The following is a 22,264-nucleotide window of genomic DNA, read 5'->3' on the forward strand; positions in this document are numbered from 1 at the left end:
ATTACTCTTCGTTCTTTTAATTGACTTTCAATTAAACTAAATTCGGCTCAATCTTTTACTAAAAGGATTGAGCCGAATACAATACAAAGATATTATTGTATATCTTTTTTACTAGATATACAAAATAGAAAATTGAAATAAAAATATAAGACGAAACAACTTAAAAATTTTTATTGTTGTGCTGGATCCGCAATTAAGCCTATGGATCCTTAGGATTGGTGTAGTCATTTAATATTTAATATATTATATCCCGTAGCGTCGTTTCAGATCCGGGATCGAGCCAAGTATCACAACTTCTTCTACCCCATCCTGTATATTGTCCTTTTTGTTCTGTCTTGGAATACAAATTTTTTAGTAGACGAGATTTTACGAAAAAAGTTCTTCATATTCATAGGGATAACAACGATTTTTTTTATGTGAATTTGACAATTTGACATAACCGGTGAGAAACCACTATTTATAAATTAATAATTGAATTGATTTAATTGAAAAAAAAAATAATTCTCTTTTGAGAGAACGCTAAGTATCACTTCACTATATATAACGGAACCTTTTTTTTTTAAGACCGACTCGTTAATACTTAATAATCCTAGTGATTGGATTTAGATCCTATTCTGATAGGAAATGAGATATTTAAATGATTTCTTTTTTATCGAATGACTATTCAGCTATTGTATTTTCATGTAAATAGGGGCAAGAAAGCTCTATGGAAAAAAGATGGTTAAATTCGATGTTGTCTAAAGGGAAGTTAGAATACAGGTGTAGGCTAAATAAATCAATCAATAGTCTTGGTCCTATTGAAAGTGAAGGATCAATTATAAATAATATGAATAAAAACATTCCTAGTCATAGTGATAGTTACAATTCTAGTTACAGTACTGTTGATGATTTAGTCGGCATTCGGAATTTCATATCTGATGACACTTTTTTAGTTAGGGATAGTAATAGCTGCAGTTATTCCATCTATTTGGATATTGAAAATCAAATTTTTGAGATTGACAATGATCCTTCTTTTGTAAGTGAACTAGAAAGTTCTTTTTATAGTTTTCGGAACTCTACTTATCAAAATAATGTATCTAAGAGTGATGATTCCCCACTATGATCAGTACATGTATGATACTAAATATAGTTGGAATAATCACATTAATAGTTGCATTGACAGTTATCTTTGGACTCAAATCTGTATTGATAGTTACATTTTAAGTGGTAGTCACAATTACAGTGACAGTTACATTTATAGTTCTATTTGTGCTGAAGGTGGAAATAGTAGTCAAAGTGAGAGTTTCAGTATAAGAACTAGCACGCATAGAAAAAATTTAACTACAACAGAACGTTCTAATGATCTAGATCTAACTAAAAAATACAGGCATTTGTGGGTTCAATGCGAAAAATTGTTATGGATTAAATTATAAGAAAATTTTTAAATCAAAAATGAATATTTGTCAACAATGTGGATACCATTTGAAAATGAGTAGTTCAGATAGAATCGAACTTTTGATTGATCCAGGTACTTGGGACCCTATGGATGAAGACATGGTCTCTTTGGATCCCATTCAATTTGATTCGGAGAATCAACTTTATACTTATAAAGATCGTCTTTCTTCTTATCAAAGAAAGACAGGATTAACTGAGGCTATTCAAACAGGCACAGGTAAATTAAATGATATTCCAGTAGCAATTGGGGTTATGGATTTTCAGTTTATAGGGGGTAGTATGGGATCCGTAGTAGGAGAGAAAATCACCCGTTTGATCGAGTATGCTACCAATCAATTTTTACCTCTTATTTTAGTGTGTGCTTCGGGAGGAGCACGCATGCAAGAAGGAAGTTTGAGCTTGATGCAAATGGCAAAAATATCTTCCGCTTTATATGATTATCAATCAAATAAAAAAATTATTCTATGTAGCAATCCTTACATCTCCTACTACTGGTGGGGTGACAGCTAGTTTTGGTATGTTGGGGGATATCATTATTGCCGAACCGAATGCCTACATCGCATTTGCGGGTAAAAGAGTAATTGAACAAACATTGAATAAGGCAGTCCCTGAGGGTTCACAGGAGGCTGAATCTTTATTCGATAAGGGCTTATTCGATCTAATCGTACCACGTAATCCTTTAAAAGGTGTTGTGAGTGAGTTATTTCAGCTCCACGCTTTCGTTCCCTCGAATCAAAATTCAATCAAGTAAAGCCTTACTTAACTTAAAAAATGAATTCTTTTTTTTTTTATTTCTTCCGCAAAATTTGGCACGGGGAAGAAAATGAATTTCATGCTCCCTTCTTAACATTACATGTGTATATATACTTCAACTATAGCAAATAGCGGCATAGAGTCTTGCATCTTTCTACATCTCTAGCGGATCTCTAGTTTTACTAAGAATCCTTGTTGTTGGATCGGATTATAACTACCTTTTTGGGAATTTGTACGAAAATCTTTATGAAATTTTATTAAAAAAAAATGCTAAGACAAGATAATAACTAAAATAATGCAAACGTCTATTGATACATATATCTCATGTCGAAAGATGAGTAAGTCCATTTATTTAATTCGACATTCCTCATTCCTTTTCTATATATACTCACGTAGATATTACTTAGTATAATTATATATTGAATTAGTATAATTATAAGATACCTTTTATAACAATCAATAAATAACAGGTAAAACTATTAATATAACAATGAAAATATTAAGTCGAGGTATCCATTCTATGACAACTCTCACCACCTTACCCTCTATTTTTGTGCCTTTAGTGGGCCTAGTATTTCCGGCAATTGCAATGGCTTCTTTATTTCTTCATGTTCAAAAAAACAAGATTTTTTAAATATGCTGTCTATTTTTTTTTTTCAAAACTTAGACTTTGACGATAACACAGCTATCTATTTAGTAGACTAGAATCTAACATGTGGCTTACTCCAAACATAAGCGATTATACATACGTAAACATGATATCTGAGGAAATCAATTAGAAGTATTTCAAAATAGAAAATAGATAAGTTTCAAAATAGAAAATAGATAAGAGATCGGGCGACAAATGTTTGAGATATAAAATCAATATACCTATATGGATGTAGGTATCTATAGGGAATCATATAAAGGTGATGTTATTATTTTAGATCTAAGTAATTCGATGAATTACTTAGATCTAAAGTAAAGGTTCACATCAAAATAGTGCTAGTTGATTAGAGTTACTTCGGAAACAAAAAAAGTAAAATAGATTTTTTTTGATTCTCTTAATTCCAATAAAATGCAACGAGATCTAGTATGAATTGGCGATCAGAACGTATATGGATAGAATTTATAAGAGGATCTCGAAAAATCAGCAATTTCTGCTGGGCCTTTATCCTTTTTTTAGGTTCATTAGGGTTTTTATTGGTTGGAACTTCCAGTTATCTTGGTAGGGATTTGATAGCTTTATTTCCGTCTCAGCAAATAATTTTTTTTCCACAGGGGATCGTAATGTCTTTCTATGGGATTGCCGGTCTCTTTATTAGCTCCTATTTGTGGTGCACAATTTTGTGGAATGTAGGTAGCGGTTATGATCGATTCGATAGAAAAGAAGAAATAGTGTCTATTTTTCGTTGGGGGTTTCCTGGAAAAAATCGTCGAATCTTCCTACGATTCCTTATGAAAGACATTCAGTCCATCAGAATAGAAGTTAAAGAGGGTATTTATGCACGTCGTGTCCTTTATATGGAAATAAGAGGCCAAGGGGCCATTCCCTTGACGCGTACCGATCAGAATCTGACCCCACGAGAAATTGAGCAAAAGGCTGCCGAATTGGCCTATTTCTTGCGTGTACCAATTGAAGTTTTTTGAAAAATGAAGTTCAGAATGAATTTTGTTCGTAGCAAGAGGGATAAAACTGAAATGAAAGAATAGTCTTTTTTATAGACCATAGTAATAGTATAATAACTTAACTGGAATTTCTTCAGAATGCTCATTTGACCCAAAGCAGACGTATACGGAACAGCCAGAAAACTTTCTTTGTCCGAAATTTTGATCCGTATGTAAATCAACTGCACAGTAACAAAAAAAAGTGGATTCTTTGTTATTTTCTTTCTGTATTATTTCGAAATTCAAGGATTAACTAATAAATCACAAATCAAAAACTAAAAAACAGGGAATGGATTCATAATAGTATGCATATGACTTGTAATAGAACTTATGTTTGATATAAATATTAGTAGTGTAGAGAGTTAACGAATGAAGTGAGTTCATTAAAAAATAAAAGACGAAAAAATGGAAAAAAAGAAAGCATTCATTCCCCTTCTATATCTTGCATCTATAGTATTTTTGCCCTGGTGGATCTCTCTTTCATTTAATAAAAGCCTAGAATCTTGGGTTACTAATTGGTGGAATACTGGTCAATCCGAAATTTTTTTGAATGATATTCAAGAAAAGAGTATTATAAAAAAAGTTCTAGAATTAGAGGAACTCTTTCTCTTGGACGAAATGCTAAAGGAATACCCAGAAACACATCTACAAAAGCTTCGTATCGGAATCTACAAAGAAACGATCCAATTGATCAAGATGCACAATGAGGATCGTATCCATATGATTTTGCACTTCTCGACAAATATAATCTGTTTCGTTATTCTAAGTGGTTATTCTATTCTTGGTAATGAAGAACTTGTTATTCTTAACTCTTGGGTTCAAGAGTTCCTATATAACTTAAGCGACACAATAAAAGCTTTTTCTATTCTTTTATTAACTGATTTATGTATAGGATTTCATTCACCCCATGGTTGGGAACTAATGATTGGTTCTGTCTACAAAGATTTTGGATTTTCTCATAACGATCAAATTATATCCGGTCTTGTTTCCACTTTTCCAGTCATTCTTGACACAATTTTAAAATATTGGATCTTCCGTTATTTAAATCGTGTATCTCCCTCACTTGTAGTGATTTATCATTCAATGAATGACTGAAAAATATAATGTTTGTTACTTTGTACATAAGTAAAACATTCAAAATTGTACTTATTCCTTCTACCCATCGCGAAGGATGCCTCCTATATTCGAGTAACTTTATTTCAGTAAATAGCAGAATCATGGATAGGGAACTATACTAGGGACCTACCTAATTTTATTGTAGAAATTTTTGGGCTCAATGATTGGACCATGCAAACTAGAAATACCTTTTCTTCGATAAAGGAAGAGATTACTCGATCTATTTCCGTATCACTCATGATATATATAATAACTTGGGCACCCGTTTCAAATGCATATCCCATTTTTGCACAACAGGGTTATGAAAATCCACGAGAAGCAACCGGCCGTATTGTCTGCGCCAACTGCCATTTAGCTAATAAGCCCGTGGATATCGAGGTTCCACAAGCGGTACTTCCTGATACTGTATTTGAAGCAGTTGTTCGAATTCCTTATGATATGCAACTGAAACAAGTTCTTGCGAATGGTAAAAAGGGTGGTTTGAATGTGGGGGCTGTTCTTATTTTACCCGAGGGGTTTGAATTAGCCCCCCCCCGATCGTATTTCTCCCGAGATTAAAGAAAAGATGGGCAATCTTTCTTTTCAGAGCTATCGTCCCACTAAAAAAAATATTCTTGTGATAGGTCCTGTTCCTGGTCAGAAATATAGTGAAATCACCTTTCCTATTCTTTCCCCGGACCCTGCGACTAAGAAAGATGTTCACTTCTTAAAATATCCCATATACGTAGGCGGGAACAGGGGAAGGGGTCAGATTTATCCCGACGGGAGTAAGAGTAATAATAATGTTTATAATGCTACAGCAGCAGGGATAGTAAGCAAAATAATACGAAAAGAAAAAGGAGGATATGAAATAACCATAGTGGATGCAGCGAATGGGCGTCAAGTGGTTGATATTATCCCTCCAGGACCAGAACTTCTTGTTTCAGAGGGCGAATCCATCAAACTTGATCAACCATTAACGAGTAATCCTAATGTGGGAGGATTTGGTCAGGGAGATGCGGAAATCGTCCTTCAAGATCCATTACGTGTCCAAGGCCTTTTGTTCTTTTTTGCATCTGTTATTTTGGCACAAATCTTTTTAGTTCTTAAAAAGAAACAGTTTGAGAAGGTTCAATTGTCCGAAATGAATTTCTAAATCTGGGGATTTATCAAATAAAGTTCGTAAAAAAAACCAAATTCTTGTTGGCAATTCTATAATTTAATTATGTATGATCAAAAAATTATGAAAAACTTTTTCCCTTGTTTTTTTTTTTTATTCTTTTTCGACCCTATTTCGGTAATTACTTGTACCGCATTACTAGTCATAGTATGGATATTATATTGTCAGGAAGACTATTTTACCTCTTCTTTATTTCTTTGTTTTTTACAATACAAATAGGAGCGGTATTATTATGATTATTATGTCACTGGTGCCAGATTGAAATGTCATTGAATGTGTCTATTTTTATTCTAATAGAATAAAAATAGAGTAGATATTAAAAATAAGATAAGTAAATGGAGAATAGAAAAAAAATGAAGGGAACAAAGGATTCTAGAAGGAATTATGCATCTTTCTAGTATTCGATACCAGAAAAATTCCTTTTCTTGTTCTGGTGTCGAAATAATAAACTAATGAATTATTCTTGATCCCGTTCGTCAAAGATCTCTATTCTTAGTTTCAATTTTTCCCGGTTTATCAGAACCTTTTTTTCGATTTATTACATAAGTAGTGAACAAATTCAATGAATTTTTCAATTCTATTTTATATTAAAATAACTATAGAAAATTCTATTAGTATATTTTAATCTATTTAAAGGGTTTGTGATATCTGATCGATAGAAATATAATATTGTTATATTGGGATTGTATCATCCAGAAAGAGGGAATCGAGTGATTCTCTCTTTCTTTTTTTCGCTTTGAAATGAAAGTATCGACCGATACGATCGCGAAAGAGATGGTCTGAATCAATTTTTTTTTTTGAAGCAATTCAGAATCAGAAAGAAATGAAGTTTTTTGAAAAAATAGGAAAGATCCATTTTTTCATTTATATGAATAAATTAGTCTAATTCTAATTAGTAAGAGCTCAACGGGACCTACCCCCTCTTTTTTTCTGATTTGAGGGGGATCCTGTTGAGTTCTTACGCTTTCATGTCTCCAACTCAGTTCATCCGATTATTACAGAGATGAACCTAAGCCGGAATATGAACCATAAAAGAAAATACCAACTAAACCGATCACAGGAATACCAGTTACAGTACCGATTATCCAAAGAGGAATCCTTCCAGTAGTCTCGGCCATTTGTCCCACTTCCCTCCCCATTTCATCAAGTGGTCGTGCTAGAGACAGAAACAGTCATAGATAATTATGAGATGATATCCTTCCGAATGGGATAAGATAATTCGTACTATTATTTAGTATTTTCTTTTATTTAATTGAAGAAATAATTGGAAAATAAAACAGCAAGTACAAAAATGAGTAATAACCCCCAGTAAAGACTGGTACGATTCAATTCAACATTTTGTTCGTTCGGATTTGATTGTGTCATAGCTCTATAATTCGGATTAGGTTTATCGTTGGATGAATTGCATTGCTGATATTGACCCTAAAAAAGAAACGGTAGGTACAGCTAGTCCGTGAACAGTTAACCATCGCACTGTAAAAATAGGATAAGTTTTATCGATAGTCATTTGGTCCTCCTAAAAAGATCTACTAAATTCATCGAGTTGTTCCAAAGAATCAAAACGGCCAGTTATTAATGGAATTCCTTGTCGGCTCTCTGTAAAATACTCATTTGGACGAGGGCTTCCAAAAACATCGTAAGCTAAACCCGTGCTGACGAATAACCAACCTGCAATGAATAGAGAAGGTATAGTAATGCTATGAATGACCCAGTATCGAATACTGGTGATAATATCAGCAAAAGAACGTTCTCCTGTGCTTCCAGACATGCCGAGCTCCACATATTCTTGTACAGTCAAAAGGGGGATCGATTCCGTAAAAGATGAGATCAGTAAATGGAAATTAACTGAAATTTTATCTTTGTAAGATCGTCAATATTGTACCGAGGGTGTTTTTTAGAGTATACCGAATCAGTATAGCTATCCTTCTTCTGACGCAGCAACGCAATTTCACAATAAGTATCAAAATGAAGCACTAAAACTAAATAATATAATTTGTTTCTTCTTTTCTTGCTGCTTGTCGATGTAGAATCATATACCATTCATTCAATAGAAAATTCTGAAAATGCCTGTCTGTAGTATTAAGGATTCTATCGGTTATTGGCTTCGGGCTAGAAAGCGAAGATTGGGTAAAATGTGAATCCGACTGGTTGGTTTATAATAATTTAGGAAGCAGATTCTAATAGTCCCAAAATTCAATGAAATTAGACGTGAAATCTCGAAATATTTCTTTTGTGTTTGTAGTTATATTTTTGTTTGAATCTTTTTTTATTTTAAGGAATTGGTTAGTCGTCCAGTAACAAGTAACAGTAGTACATAGGATTCGATGAACGAAACAGAACAACGAATAGAAGAATAATAAATATTCGTAATGCACGCATTATTGTTTTATATTAGACTCAAACGATCGTTCTTCAACTAATTAGAAGAATGTTTTTAATATGGAAAGAATAAGAATAAATGGAGAACCTAGTTTCGAGTGATCTGATCGTGCGATACTTTTTTTCTTTTTAAAAAAGATTTTATGGAAATGAACCCACTACATAAAATCTAATTAGTGGGAATACAATTTCATAAATAAAGGGCATTATAAGGTCATTCATTCTTCAGCGATTCAAAGAGCATTTCATTTTTGGAATCAAGTTACACAACATAGTTTATTTATTATTTTTCTTTTTTTTTTTTTTTTTTCTTTCTAATTATTTAGAATCCATTTAATAGATTTATATATTTACTAGATTTATATATTAAATTATTGTTTATAAATTCTTTATAATAAGAATATTTGTTTTGAAAACTCAAGAGTTGTTCAATGAATCCCTTGATTCCGAATTGCGGGATAGAGAGACAGATGATGAATTGATTTCTTACCTATGTCACAAGATTTTTGTTAGTATCATCTATAATCATAATAATAGATGAATCAAAAACTTTCAATTGAATATATTTTTTCAATTAGTATTTTTACTTATCCATCCGCGTATCTTTCAAAAATAGAAACTTAGGGAAGTGCTTTATAAACATATGGATAAAAATAACGTATTTCATTTAGCCTCGTCATGCCTACTATCACTAGTTATTTCGGTTTTCTACTAGCAGTTTTAACTATAACCTCAGCTCTATTTATCGGTCTGAACAAGATACGACTTATTTGATTAAAATTCATTGAATGCACAATTCAAAAAAAAGAAAGATTTCGGTGTTATTCAATATATTCTATATATTGTAGAGTTCTTTACCTTGTCAATTCAATTTCGAATTCTTGGTCATTGAGATTCATGGGCAATACCGATTAATATTTTAAGGATAGATATTACCTCTCCTTTTCCTCGTTCAACTAAATTGAAATGATTGAAGTTTTTCTATTTGGAATCGTATTAGGTCTAATTCCTATTACTTTGGCTGGATTATTTGTGACCGCATATTTACAATACAGACGGGGGGATCAGTTGGACCTTTGATTAATTAACAGTTCTTTTTTTTGATTGACCCCCTACTTGCTTTATAGGAGGTAAAATTTTGATTTCTGTTGAATTATTTCAGTATCATTTTGATTTAACAACAACAAGAATCGAATCACGCTCTATAGGATTTGAACCTACGACATCGGGTTTTGGAGACCCGCGTTCTACCGAACTGAACTAAGAGCGTTTTATTATCAAACTAAAAGCAACCCGAATATATCTTCGATACATATATTATCATAGAGAATATCATAAAATTAAATAAAAAAAGATTGATTCGATATATGTATGTTCAATTTTTATGGATCTCAATTGATTCCTCGTTACTGTTCAGAAGATAAGTAATAGGTAGGGATGACAGGATTTGAACCCGTGACATTTTGTACCCAAAACAAACGCGCTACCAAGCTGCGCTACATCCCTTTCAATTGGTCTACAGTGTTATTGTAGAGAATCCCTGTCTTGTTTTCCACATTTTTTATTTATTTCCTCCATTGGTATACACAAATTATCTTGCCATTTCTTCTTTTTTGTCTCATATCATATATAAAATATAATAAAAATAATAAAAAGACTTATATACGTATGAAATAATAAATATTAAATCCGCCGTAAAGAAAAATGAATATTTGGGGTGGGGCGGAAAGCTACATATTTTTTTTAATAAAAAAGGGAATATCTACCGAATTGAACTGTTGTACATTTCAATTTGAATTAGGAATTCCGCGGACAATACAAGCGGTTATTAACTATATATACATTTGATGGTATGTAATACCAGTATGTATTACAAATTACTATAAAGTAGGAGGGTTTTCAATGCGAGATCTAAAAACATATCTCTCCGTGGCACCGGTAGTAAGTACTATATGGTTCGGGGCTTTAGCGGGTCTATTAATCGAGATCAATCGTTTATTCCCGGATGCGTTGGTATTCCCGTTTTTTTCATTCTAGTTATTGACTTGGGAAGGGGTGAAGAAGATTAGAAAAACAATCAAATATCTTTGACTAATCCCCTTCCCCCTTCTTTTTTTTAGAGTTTTTAGACTTAGAATAAGTTAGAAAGAATCAAAATGGATTCAACCTCAGTCAAACTCGGACGCGGCGCCAGGTTCAAATTTAATTAATAAAAGAGTGAGAACGAAAATGAAAATGTGATGGCTAGGGCAACAATATCATACAAAATACTTAAATGAAAAACTGTACTGCGATTCTAAATTTAGAAATTATTGTATTACTATATTTTAATATTTGATTGTAACGAAATCTTTCATAATTTTATTTCGAGTTACCAATTTTTCTTTTTTTCTTCATTTTGGATCGGAAAATGGAAGAGTTGCGTGAATCAAAAATCCAAGGGAGGTTCATGGCCAAGGGTAAAGATGCCCGAGTAACTGTTATTTTGGAATGTACTCGTTGTGTTCGAAACGGTGTTAATAAGGAATCAATAGGGATTTCCAGATATATTACTCAAAAGAATCGACACAATACGCCTAGTCGATTGGAATTGAGAAAATTCTGTCCCCGGTGTTACAAACATACGATTCATGGGGAGATAAAGAAATAGATCGAACCGATCGGCTGTGTGTCACCCTTTTCCAATCCAAGGAAGATGAAAAATTACATATATTAGACATATTTTAGATTTAAATATAAACAAACCAAATCCTATTTCGATCGGATCTAAAATGATTTAGAATTAAGAAATAGGATTTTCGGGATAAGGAATAAAAAAACCATGGATAAATCCAAGCGACTCTTTCTTAAATCCAAACGATCTTTTCGTAGGCGTTTGCCCCCGATTCCATCGGGGGATCGAATTGATTATAGAAACATGAGTTTAATTAGTCGATTTATTAGTGAACAAGGAAAAATATTATCTAGACGGGTAAATAGATTGACCTTAAAACAGCAACGCTTAATTACTATTGCTATAAAACAAGCTCGTATTTTATCTTTGTTACCTTTTCTTAATAATGAGAAACAATTTGAAAGAAGCGAGTCGACCGCTAGAACTATTGGTCTTAGAACCAGGAATAAATAGACTTAGCTTACTCTTTAATTGAATTAAAATTCTAATCCAAACTCAACCGCAGATTGATTCTTTGTTCGAAAAATCCGAAAATCTAGATTCGATTGTCGTGTCGTAAGAAAAAGAAAGAATAGTGGAAGAAGAATAAATCGTTTTTTTTTTATTGAACATATTTGCTCATTTTGACCACTTTATCATATTTTATCATACTAATTTCTACTCTACCTCTCTCGGAGTTCATTCTCCAGAGAACTCCATTTTAAGCATTCCGCTGGATTCTTTGCAATCTTCGTATTTTATGATCTCATTGGAAATCATATAAAGACAATTTCTATTTAATATCGCGATTTGGGCAAGTATTTTACGATTAAGAAGCAACTGCCTCTTGTACAGATTGTGTATGAATCTACTATAACTGTAGTCTACCTTATTAGATCGAATTACTGCATTTATTCGAGCGATCCACAACTGTCGAAAATTTCTTTTTTGCCTACCTCTATCCCGATAAGCTGAAGCCAAAGCTCTTATTTTCTGTTGAGTAATAGTTCGAGTAAGTCTTGAATGAGCCCCTCGAAAGCTTGATGCAAATAAACGAATTTTTGTTCTACGTCTCCGAGCTATATATCCTCGTTTAATTCTAGTCATTGAATAAATGAAACTTTGATGAATAACTAATGGATTTCCTTTCTTTCAGTTATTCCTTTCTCCTTTCCTAGTCTATTAATAACAAAACGTATTTTTCCAATGTATAAAATAAAAATTCCAATGGCTTTTGCTACTATAACCTTCCCGACCACTATTTCTTTTTTTGTTCTAATCACCCCAAAATACGAAATAGTATTTTTACTAGGTATAAAAAACAAAAATAGAGTAAATAAATAAAAATAGAAATGGATAAAGAAATAGTGGGTTCCTTCGTTTCTATGGTTACTTCTTAAACGGTGAGGTCCTCTCTATACACCGGAGCTCCTTCTTTTATTTCATCAATGTTATTGTTAACTTGTACAGTTCACCCTCTTTGGCTCTACCCATGAATTATCTAGTAATCGGTCTTTCACAACGAGATCTACCTATACAGTAACGGTATTTAATTATGAAGATTGGTTGGGTAGCTGACCCTCTTAGTCCGTTCTTGGAAGAATAAGGCTATAATCCTTCTGTTAAATAGGATTTCCTCTGCTTAATGGATAAGCATTTGTTACCAATGGGGAATTCTTTCTCATCTAAAATTGAAAATAGAGATGATTGGATTTGCACCAATAGAAACCATAAATTTGATACACAATAAAAGGATACGATAAATCTTTGTTTATTTATTTTCGGTAGTGAACGGATTTCTTCCATTCATTCTATCCTATTCACTGTACTTATAACTGATACGGGAAAAATTTTGTACTTTCTTTTGTCCCGGTCCATGGTCTAAACGAGTCGCACATACACCCTAGTACATGTTCCTCGACGCTGAGGGCATCCCCGAAGGGCGGGCGATTTGGTGACATTTCTGATTGGCTGTCTTGTGTTTCTAATAAGTTGTTTAATAGTTGGCATGTTGAATTGTATACATAATGAGTTGGTTTAGATCAATCCTAACCGGATGATTATGAATTACTTCTATATTCGATATTAATAATTAATATGATTAATAGTAATATATTAACCCCGGTAAAAAGAGAAAATCGAAAATTTCGGATTTTTGCGTGAAATACCTGCTATTTGTTATTCAACCGCTACAAGATCAACAATTCCATGAGCTTGGGCTTCTGTTGCTGACATAAAAACATCCCTTTCCATGTCTTCGGATATAACCCATAAGGGTTTGCCTGTTCTTTGTACATAAACCCTTGTGAGGATTTCGCGCAGCCTCAGTAGTTCTTTCGCTTCCAGGATAAATTCTACCGTTTGTGCCTCATAAAAAGAACTAGCAGGTTGATGGATCATTACCCTGATGATTTAATAAATGGTTTTCTCTATCTTACATCATTATCATGATGAGTCAAAGATAATAAAAAAAAGATAGGATTAACAACCGTACAGGCATCCTTTGTGCAGTGCATACGGCTCCACAATGGAATTCATTTTTACCTTCCAGCGAAGGAATAGAAAATATAGGATCTAGCAGACCCAGAGCAGTAAATGATCCAATAACCACCCTTCCTTTTTTTTAGTAATTTCAAAATACTATGATGGTTCCGTTGCTTTATGATTTCGTTTGTTATTCAGCAATCCCAAAGTTTCTTTTTTTTATTTTTTTTCTTAAAAATAAATATTTCGTAGTCTTTCATAACAGAAATATTGTTAAGAGTCTTCCGTCGTGAAAACAAAAAAGTTTGTGACGCTGAAAGAGGCCTCCGCGATAAATCAGCCTACAATCGGAAATGCCTTTTATCTCATACTACTCTTTCGATACATAACCTAATGGTTTAGAAAAAAAAAATTCTCATATCGAATTCAAAGTGCCATGCTATTATTACTTAATATTTTATATGGCGAAGGCATAGTTTTCTTTTTGTCTAAAAAAAACTCATTGGCGCCGAGCGTGCGGGAATGCTAGACGTTTGGTAATTTCTCCTCCGACTAGAATAAAAGATCCCATTGAAGCGGCTAATCCCATGCATATTGTCTGTACATCTGGTTGCACAAATTGCATAGTATCATAAATACCTAATCCGCTTATTACCCCTCCACCGGGAGAGTTTATAAATAAATACAGATCTTTGGTATCATCCTCCATACTGAGATATACCATAAGACTAATAAGTTGATTCGAAATATCACTATCAACCTCTTGGCCTAAAAAAAGTAATCTTTCTCGATAAAGTCGGTTGATTAGGATAAAATTGTATCCCTTAAGAACCGTACGGGCACCTTTTGATGCATACGGTTCAAAAAAAATAGCGAAAAAAGAATCAATGTTTAGATTTTAGCCTTCTTTAGAGGACTCTTTCTAACTTCTAATGAAGGGGCTTTTTCTTACCTTCCATTTTTTTTTCAAAATGGATGAGTTTTGTCCTTTGGCCCGCGGTCGTTTATCTATACTATAAATTTCAATAAATAAAAAAACAATTCATTAAATTTTCAATTTATCGAACTAACTTTTCATTGATATATTGTTTCATCGAGATTCAATTTCAATTCCGATGTCATTTTCTTGTTCCAAAATGGTCTTCTTCAATTCTTTTAGGTTTATGCTCTACTCCGAGTCAAGATCTGCCCGATTTGGATTTGCACATATAGGACAAATGCCCCAATAGCATGGCTTTTTGCTACGACTTCTTTTTTTTTTTCAATTTACTTCATATTACTCGATTGATTAAAAGTTTTCTATCAATGCTATTGATAAATCGAATATGATACAAGTAGTAGTAATCATAGAATAGATAGATTCCAAATTGAGTTTTTTCTAAGCGGAGCCTGGATACTTCATTTTATTAGTACAACCGAGAAAACCATAAATTATTCTAATTGATAATATTAATCTGGATACCCCCCAAAAAATAGATCTAATTGCACTTCACGCTCCAAATTTTTGATGATTAAATCAATCCGTCTTGGGCGAAAGAGAGGATATCTCGATCGGGGGAGAGAACGGGGAAATACCATATGACCCAATATATCTGACAAGTCGCACTATAGGTCAACCCACGATGCGTCTTCCTCTCCGGGACTTCGAAAAGGTACTTTTGGAACACCAATAGGCATTAAAGCAAAGAAAAAAGAATTAAGTACTATAGCTAACTTTGATGTGGAAGCGTAACAACGGGTTTATTGTCTTAATAAATAAGATGGGCCTTTATCAGATTTTATCTTTTAGCATATTTTATACATAGATTTAATAAGTTCATAAAAAAGGAAAACAGAATTAATAAGGGAAACTTCTTCCCGAATAGGTTTTTGAATGATGAACAAGTATGTATACATTCACTCCTATAAAATAGGATCAATTCCCATCTACCATTGCGTATTGGTACTTATCGAGTATAGAATAGATCTGCTTCTTTTTGTTCCTACGAATAGAATCGAATTGTTCCATTATTACTAAAAGAATAGACTAAATATTAATCCTTTCGCCAAGATAATCCCCTCAAAAGGGGAGGTCCGTAGCATAGTTTTTTTTTTCAGTGCAATAAAGTTACATAGTGTCTATTTTTCCTTGATAAAGGGGTATTTCCATGGGTTTGCCTTGGTATCGTGTTCATACCGTTGTATTGAATGATCCCGGTCGTTTGCTTTCTGTTCATATAATGCATACAGCTCTAGTTGCTGGTTGGGCCGGTTCAATGGCCCTATACGAATTAGCAGTTTTTGATCCCTCTGATCCTGTTCTTGATCCAATGTGGAGACAGGGTATGTTCGTTATACCCTTCATGACTCGTTTAGGAATAACCAATTCATGGGGGGGTTGGAGTATCACAGGAGGGACTATAACGAATCCGGGTATTTGGAGTTACGAAGGTGTGGCCGGAGCACATATTGTGTTTTCTGGATTGTGCTTCTTAGCAGCTATCTGGCATTGGGTGTATTGGGATCTAGAAATATTTTGTGATGAACGTACAGGAAAACCTTCTTTGGATTTGCCGAAGATTTTTGGAATTCATTTATTTCTCTCAGGGTTGGGTTGCTTTGGTTTTGGTGCATTTCATGTAACCGGATTGTATGGTCCGGGAATATGGGTATCCGATCCTTATGGATTAACCGGAAGGGTACAAGCCGTAAATCCTGCGTGGGGTGTCGAAGGGTTTGATCCTTTTGTTCCGGGCGGAATAGCCTCGCATCATATTGCAGCAGGTACATTGGGCATATTAGCGGGCCTATTCCATCTTAGTGTTCGTCCGCCCCAACGTCTATACAAAGGATTACGTATGGGAAATATTGAAACCGTCCTTTCCAGTAGTATCGCTGCTGTATTTTTTGCAGCTTTTGTTGTTGCTGGAACTATGTGGTATGGTTCAGCAACTACCCCGATTGAATTATTTGGGCCCACTCGTTATCAATGGGATCAGGGATACTTCCAGCAAGAAATATATCGAAGAGTTAGTACCGGGTTAGCCGAAAATCAAAGTTTATCAGAAGCTTGGTCTAAAATTCCTGAAAAATTAGCTTTTTATGATTATATCGGGAATAATCCCGCAAAAGGTGGATTATTCAGAGCGGGTTCCATGGACAACGGGGATGGAATAGCTGTTGGTTGGTTAGGACACCCTGTTTTTAGAGATAAAGAAGGGCGCGAACTTTTTGTACGCCGTATGCCGACCTTTTTTGAAACATTTCCGGTTGTTTTGGTAGACGGAGACGGAATTGTTAGAGCCGATGTTCCTTTTCGAAGAGCAGAATCGAAGTATAGTGTTGAACAGGTCGGTGTAACTGTTGAGTTCTATGGCGGTGAACTCAATGGAGTCAGTTATAGTGATCCTGCTACTGTGAAAAAATATGCTAGACGTGCTCAATTGGGTGAAATTTTTGAATTAGATCGTGCTACTTTGAAATCCGATGGGGTTTTTCGTAGCAGTCCAAGGGGTTGGTTTACTTTTGGGCATGCTTCCTTTGCTTTGCTCTTCTTCTTCGGACACATTTGGCATGGTGCGAGAACCTTGTTCAGAGATGTCTTTGCTGGTATTGACCCAGATTTGGACGCTCAAGTAGAATTTGGGGCATTCCAAAAACTTGGAGATCCAACTACAAAAAGAGTCTAGTCTGATACAAGATTGCTCTGTTCTTTTTTTCCTTTATTTTTTGATTTGACATAGATAGGGTACCGGATAAATCTTTATTCGGATTGCTTACTTTTCATTTCTTTGACTCTTGTCTTGGTCTTTTTTTTATCCGTAAAAAGATCCCAATTAAACAGGTATGGAAGCTATAATTGTAAACCGAAATCAAATCTATGGAAGCATTGGTTTATACATTCCTCTTAGTCTCGACTCTAGGAATAATTTTTTTCGCTATCTTTTTTCGCGAACCGCCTAAAGTTCCAACTCCAACTAAAAAGGCAAAATGATTTCTCATTATCTCAATTGAAGTAATGAGCCTCACAATATTGTGAGGCTCATTACTTCAACTAGTCCCCGTGTTCCTCGAATGGATCTCTTAGTTGTTGAGAGGGTTGCCCAAAAGCAGTATATAAGGCATACCCAGTAAAACTTACAAGTAAACCAGATATAGAGATGGCAACTAGGGTTGCTGTTTCCATTATTATATAATTTCAAGACCACAATGGATCTATAATAAGATCATTTATTTACAACGGAATGGTATACAAAGTCAACAGATCTCACTGAATAAAAAAAAATATAGGATTATTTATGGCTACACAAACCGTTGACGATAGTTCTAGATCTGGGCCAAGACGAACTGTTGTAGGGGATTTATTGAAACCATTGAATTCGGAATATGGTAAAGTGGCTCCTGGGTGGGGAACTACACCTTTAATGGGTGTCGCGATGGGTTTATTTGCGATATTCCTATGTATTATTTTGGAGATTTATAATTCTTCCATTTTACTGGACGGAATTTCAAGCAATTAGATTCGATTCACAAGAACCCCTAAATAACTTTTCAATAAAAAGGAAAGTCTAAAGTATGTAGGTTTCTGCTTTTTAGCCCACTATTTTTTGGTAGTTCGATCGTGGAATTTATTTTTTTCTGTATTTCCGGAATATGAGTGTGTGACTTGTTAGAATTGATCCTATGGATACGACAGAGAAGAAGTCGGTCATCTTGATGAAGATGATTTGATCTCGTTGGATATTCAGTCTAGGCTAGTATCTGGAGCACAGAATATATGAAATAGATTCCAAAATATTAGAACAAATATTAGAACTATGATTCATACTTATCAGACCTCGTGGCCGGACTCCGAAACAAGAGTTAGAAGTGATAAATAAAAAAAATTTATTCTTTCGTTTCTACTTATTTTGGTTAAAGGATAAACCTTTCTTTAGCTTTTTTCATTATATTCAGTCATTGAATAAGCATTGAATAAGTGATAATCCAAGGGTTCTTACTCAGGGAATTTTTGAACTTTTTTTGGAAGGTTTTTTATTGAATCATCGTGGTTCTAGTCTGAATCTAAGGTTTTAATTGATTCATAGGGTCTTAACAAGATAATTCCTATCAATAATAAAGAAAACAAGAGTAAAGTCGCATTACATACAAATCAAAGAAAAAAAATAGGTAAATAGAAGATTCAAGAGGCCCCTAATGATCAATATAACTATGAATGAGCCGACTTGATATTTGGGCATTATAACTACAAAGAAGACTTTTCGGATTTTGATTCTTTCGTATCTTGATACAAAAAATTGAATCATAGCATTAAGAAGTTTGAAACTTTTTAGTACACATATCCGTTACGAGCGGTATTTGGGTGTTTCTGTTTGAGCCGTACGAGACGAAATTCTCATATACGGTTCTCAGAGGGGGGTCCCCTTGGTTTACCTATCTCAATAAAGTGTATGATTGGTTCGAAGAACGTCTTGAAATTCAGGCGATTGCAGATGATATAACTAGTAAATACGTTCCTCCTCATGTCAACATATTTTATTGTCTAGGAGGAATTACGCTTACTTGTTTTTTAGTACAAGTAGCTACGGGGTTTGCTATGACTTTTTACTACCGTCCGACCGTTACTGAGGCTTTTGCTTCTGTTCAATATATAATGACGGAAGCAAATTTTGGTTGGTTAATCCGATCAGTTCATAGATGGTCGGCAAGTATGATGGTCTTAATGATGATCCTGCACGTATTTCGCGTGTATCTTACTGGTGGATTTAAAAAACCTCGTGAATTGACTTGGGTTACAGGTGTGGTTCTGGCTGTATTGACCGCATCCTTTGGTGTAACTGGTTATTCCTTACCTCGGGACCAAATTGGTTATTGGGCAGTCAAAATTGTAACAGGTGTACCGGAAGCTATTCCAGTAATAGGGTCGCCTTTGGTAGAGTTATTACGCGGAAGTGCTAGTGTGGGACAATCTACCTTGACTCGTTTTTATAGTTTACACACTTTTGTATTACCTCTTCTTACTGCCGTATTTATGTTAATGCACTTCCCAATGATACGTAAGCAAGGCATTTCTGGTCCTTTATAGAGAATAGAAATCATAGATTTGTAATTAGTTATTTATGATTACTCAGGGGGGAAGAAGAGTATTTCATTGCTGCAAATATGGATTATTGAAAAATAAGACATGTATTTGGATATTTCCCTTCAACTCCACGAAATTTTATTCGTTATTTTTCAATAATAGTTGAAGGGAATTCTTCGAAGAGAAAATGGATTATGGGAGTGTGTGACTTGAACTATTGATTGGACCGTGTAGATATATGTCTTTTTATCTGCCACATTGGGATTCACAACAAAATGTGTCTTTATTCCAACCACCGCGAAAGCTCCATACAGAGGGTAGGCTGGTTCGCTTGAAGAGAATCTTTTCCATGATCAGACTTGACCATGTCGTGCATGACCAGGCTCCGTAAGATCCATTAGAATAGGTGATATATATGCCATAATACAGATTATGTTTTATCTATTTCACTTACTTAATAGTATGAAAATGCATTCATTTCCTCTGCATTGACTCGATTTATAATACTATCGGAGTGAAACAAGGGATCTAAAGAAGAACATAGGCTAGACTCTATTAGTAACAAGTAAATCCTTTGGATGTAAAAAGTATCAATATTTTTGGGGGCTAAAGCCCCATCGCAAGGTTTGAGACGACCCAGAAAGCACTTGAACATTATCAACTTTGTAAGCCTACTTGGGTATTGAGCATTTATCTGTACGAACTTAATTCCTTGCAATGGATAATTGTAACTCTTGAAAACGGAATCCGCTAAATTTTTTCTTACATTGAATCACTCATTTATTTTATATATGCTTGGATAAGATATCGATTTTTTTTTCTGGATCCAGTTGGTTCGTTTGATTTGTGCTCGAGCCGGATGATGAAAAATTATCATGTCCGGTTCTTTCGGGGGATGGATCCATAATAATTCACCTATCCTAATAACAAAAAAACCAGATTTGAATGATCCTGTATTAAGAGCTAAATTGGCTAAGGGTATGGGTCATAATTATTACGGAGAACCCGCATGGCCCAATGATCTTTTATATATTTTTCCAGTAGTCATTCTAGGTACTATTGCATGTAACGTGGGCTTAGCGGTTCTAGAACCATCAATGATTGGTGAACCCGCAGATCCATTTGCAACTCCTTTGGAAATATTGCCGGAATGGTATTTCTTTCCCGTATTTCAAATACTTCGTACAGTGCCAAATAAGTTATTGGGTGTTCTTTTAATGGTTTCCGTACCGGCGGGATTATTAACTGTACCATTTTTGGAGAATGTCAATAAATTCCAAAATCCATTTCGTCGTCCAGTAGCGACAACCGTCTTTTTGATTGGTACCGCAGTAGCTCTTTGGTTGGGTATTGGAGCAACATTACCGATTGATAAATCCCTAACTTTAGGGCTTTTTTAAATTGATTCAATTGTGAAATAAATAAAATATCACGATGTGTGTATCTAGGGAATAGTTGCTTCAAAGTGAATTACCCCTAGATACACATATTTAATGAAATTTTTGATTTATTTTGAGTATACGGATTCTGTTAAAGATTCAAACTTCATTTTCGTCTTTTTTTTTTATAAAGTTTTTTTACAACAAAAATCCAATGGATTTCAAATTTATGCAAAATTCTTTTCCATTTCGAGAATGTCTAATATATGTTTTACGTCTTCTATGCGAAAATGTTTGATTTTCATAAGTTCGTCTGGACTATTATTCAAAAGGTCAAATAATGTATGTATATTGCACCTTTTGAGGCAATTATAGATCCTAGGAGGCAATTCTGATTGGTCAATAAAAATATATTTTAATGCTCTTTCTTTTTTCTTTTTTCTTAGTTTCGCCAATTTCTCATGAAAAGTAAAAAGGGGTAAAGTAACTTTTTGTTTATTATTTTTAAAATGGAAGTTTTCTTTTTCTTCTTCCGCATGTAAAAAAGGAATAAATAAATCAATCAAATTCGAGAGGCTTCATGAAGTGCTTCTTTAGGAGTTAAACTTCCATTGGTCCATATTTCGAGAAAAAGTATCTCTTGTTTTTCATTCCCATTTACATAAGAATGAATACTATGATTAACATTTCGAACAGGCATGAATATAGCATCCATAGGATAACTTGCGTCTTGAAAATTATTTGGCGTTTGTATATGATATCCGCGATTCCTCTCGATCTTTAATTCAATACAAAAATTAATTGGTTCCGTTAGGTTAGCTATATGCTGTGTATTATCAACGATTTCCACCGAAGGTGGTAAGATGATGTCTTGAGCAGTTACGCATCCAGGACCCTTGACACAAATAGACGCATCACGAGTTCCATACAGATTACTTCTCAATACAATTTCTTTCAAATTCATTAAAATTTCATGTACTGATTCTTGAATACCGACTATGGTAGAGTATTCATGTGGGATTTTTTCAGATTTTGCACGTGTGATACATGTTCCCTCTATTTCTCCAAGCAAAGCTTTTCGCATCGCAATGCCTATAGTATCCCCTTGTCCCTTCATAAGTGGAGACAGAATAAAGCGTCCCATAATAAAGACGCTTACTGTCTGCTCTTGATTCAACACACTTCCACTTTAGTGTCCG

The 22,264-nt window shown here is 34.2% G+C and overlaps 2 non-coding genes across 2 annotated transcripts; both read right to left on the reverse strand.

Moving 5' to 3' along the window:
* Window positions 1-9,684: 9,684 nt before the first annotated feature.
* TRNAW-CCA (transfer RNA tryptophan (anticodon CCA)) lies at window positions 9,685-9,758 on the reverse strand. The gene has a single exon. It is a non-coding gene; the product is annotated as a tRNA-Trp (tRNA).
* Window positions 9,759-9,920: 162 nt separating this feature from the next.
* On the reverse strand, window positions 9,921-9,994 carry TRNAP-UGG (transfer RNA proline (anticodon UGG)). The gene has a single exon. It is a non-coding gene; the product is annotated as a tRNA-Pro (tRNA).
* Between the last annotated feature and the right edge of the window lie 12,270 nt (window positions 9,995-22,264).

This window comes from Cucumis melo, unplaced genomic scaffold (assembly GCF_025177605.1).
Source record: "Cucumis melo cultivar AY unplaced genomic scaffold, USDA_Cmelo_AY_1.0 utg001495l, whole genome shotgun sequence".
In the NCBI taxonomy this organism is placed as follows: Eukaryota; Viridiplantae; Streptophyta; class Magnoliopsida; order Cucurbitales; family Cucurbitaceae; genus Cucumis; species Cucumis melo.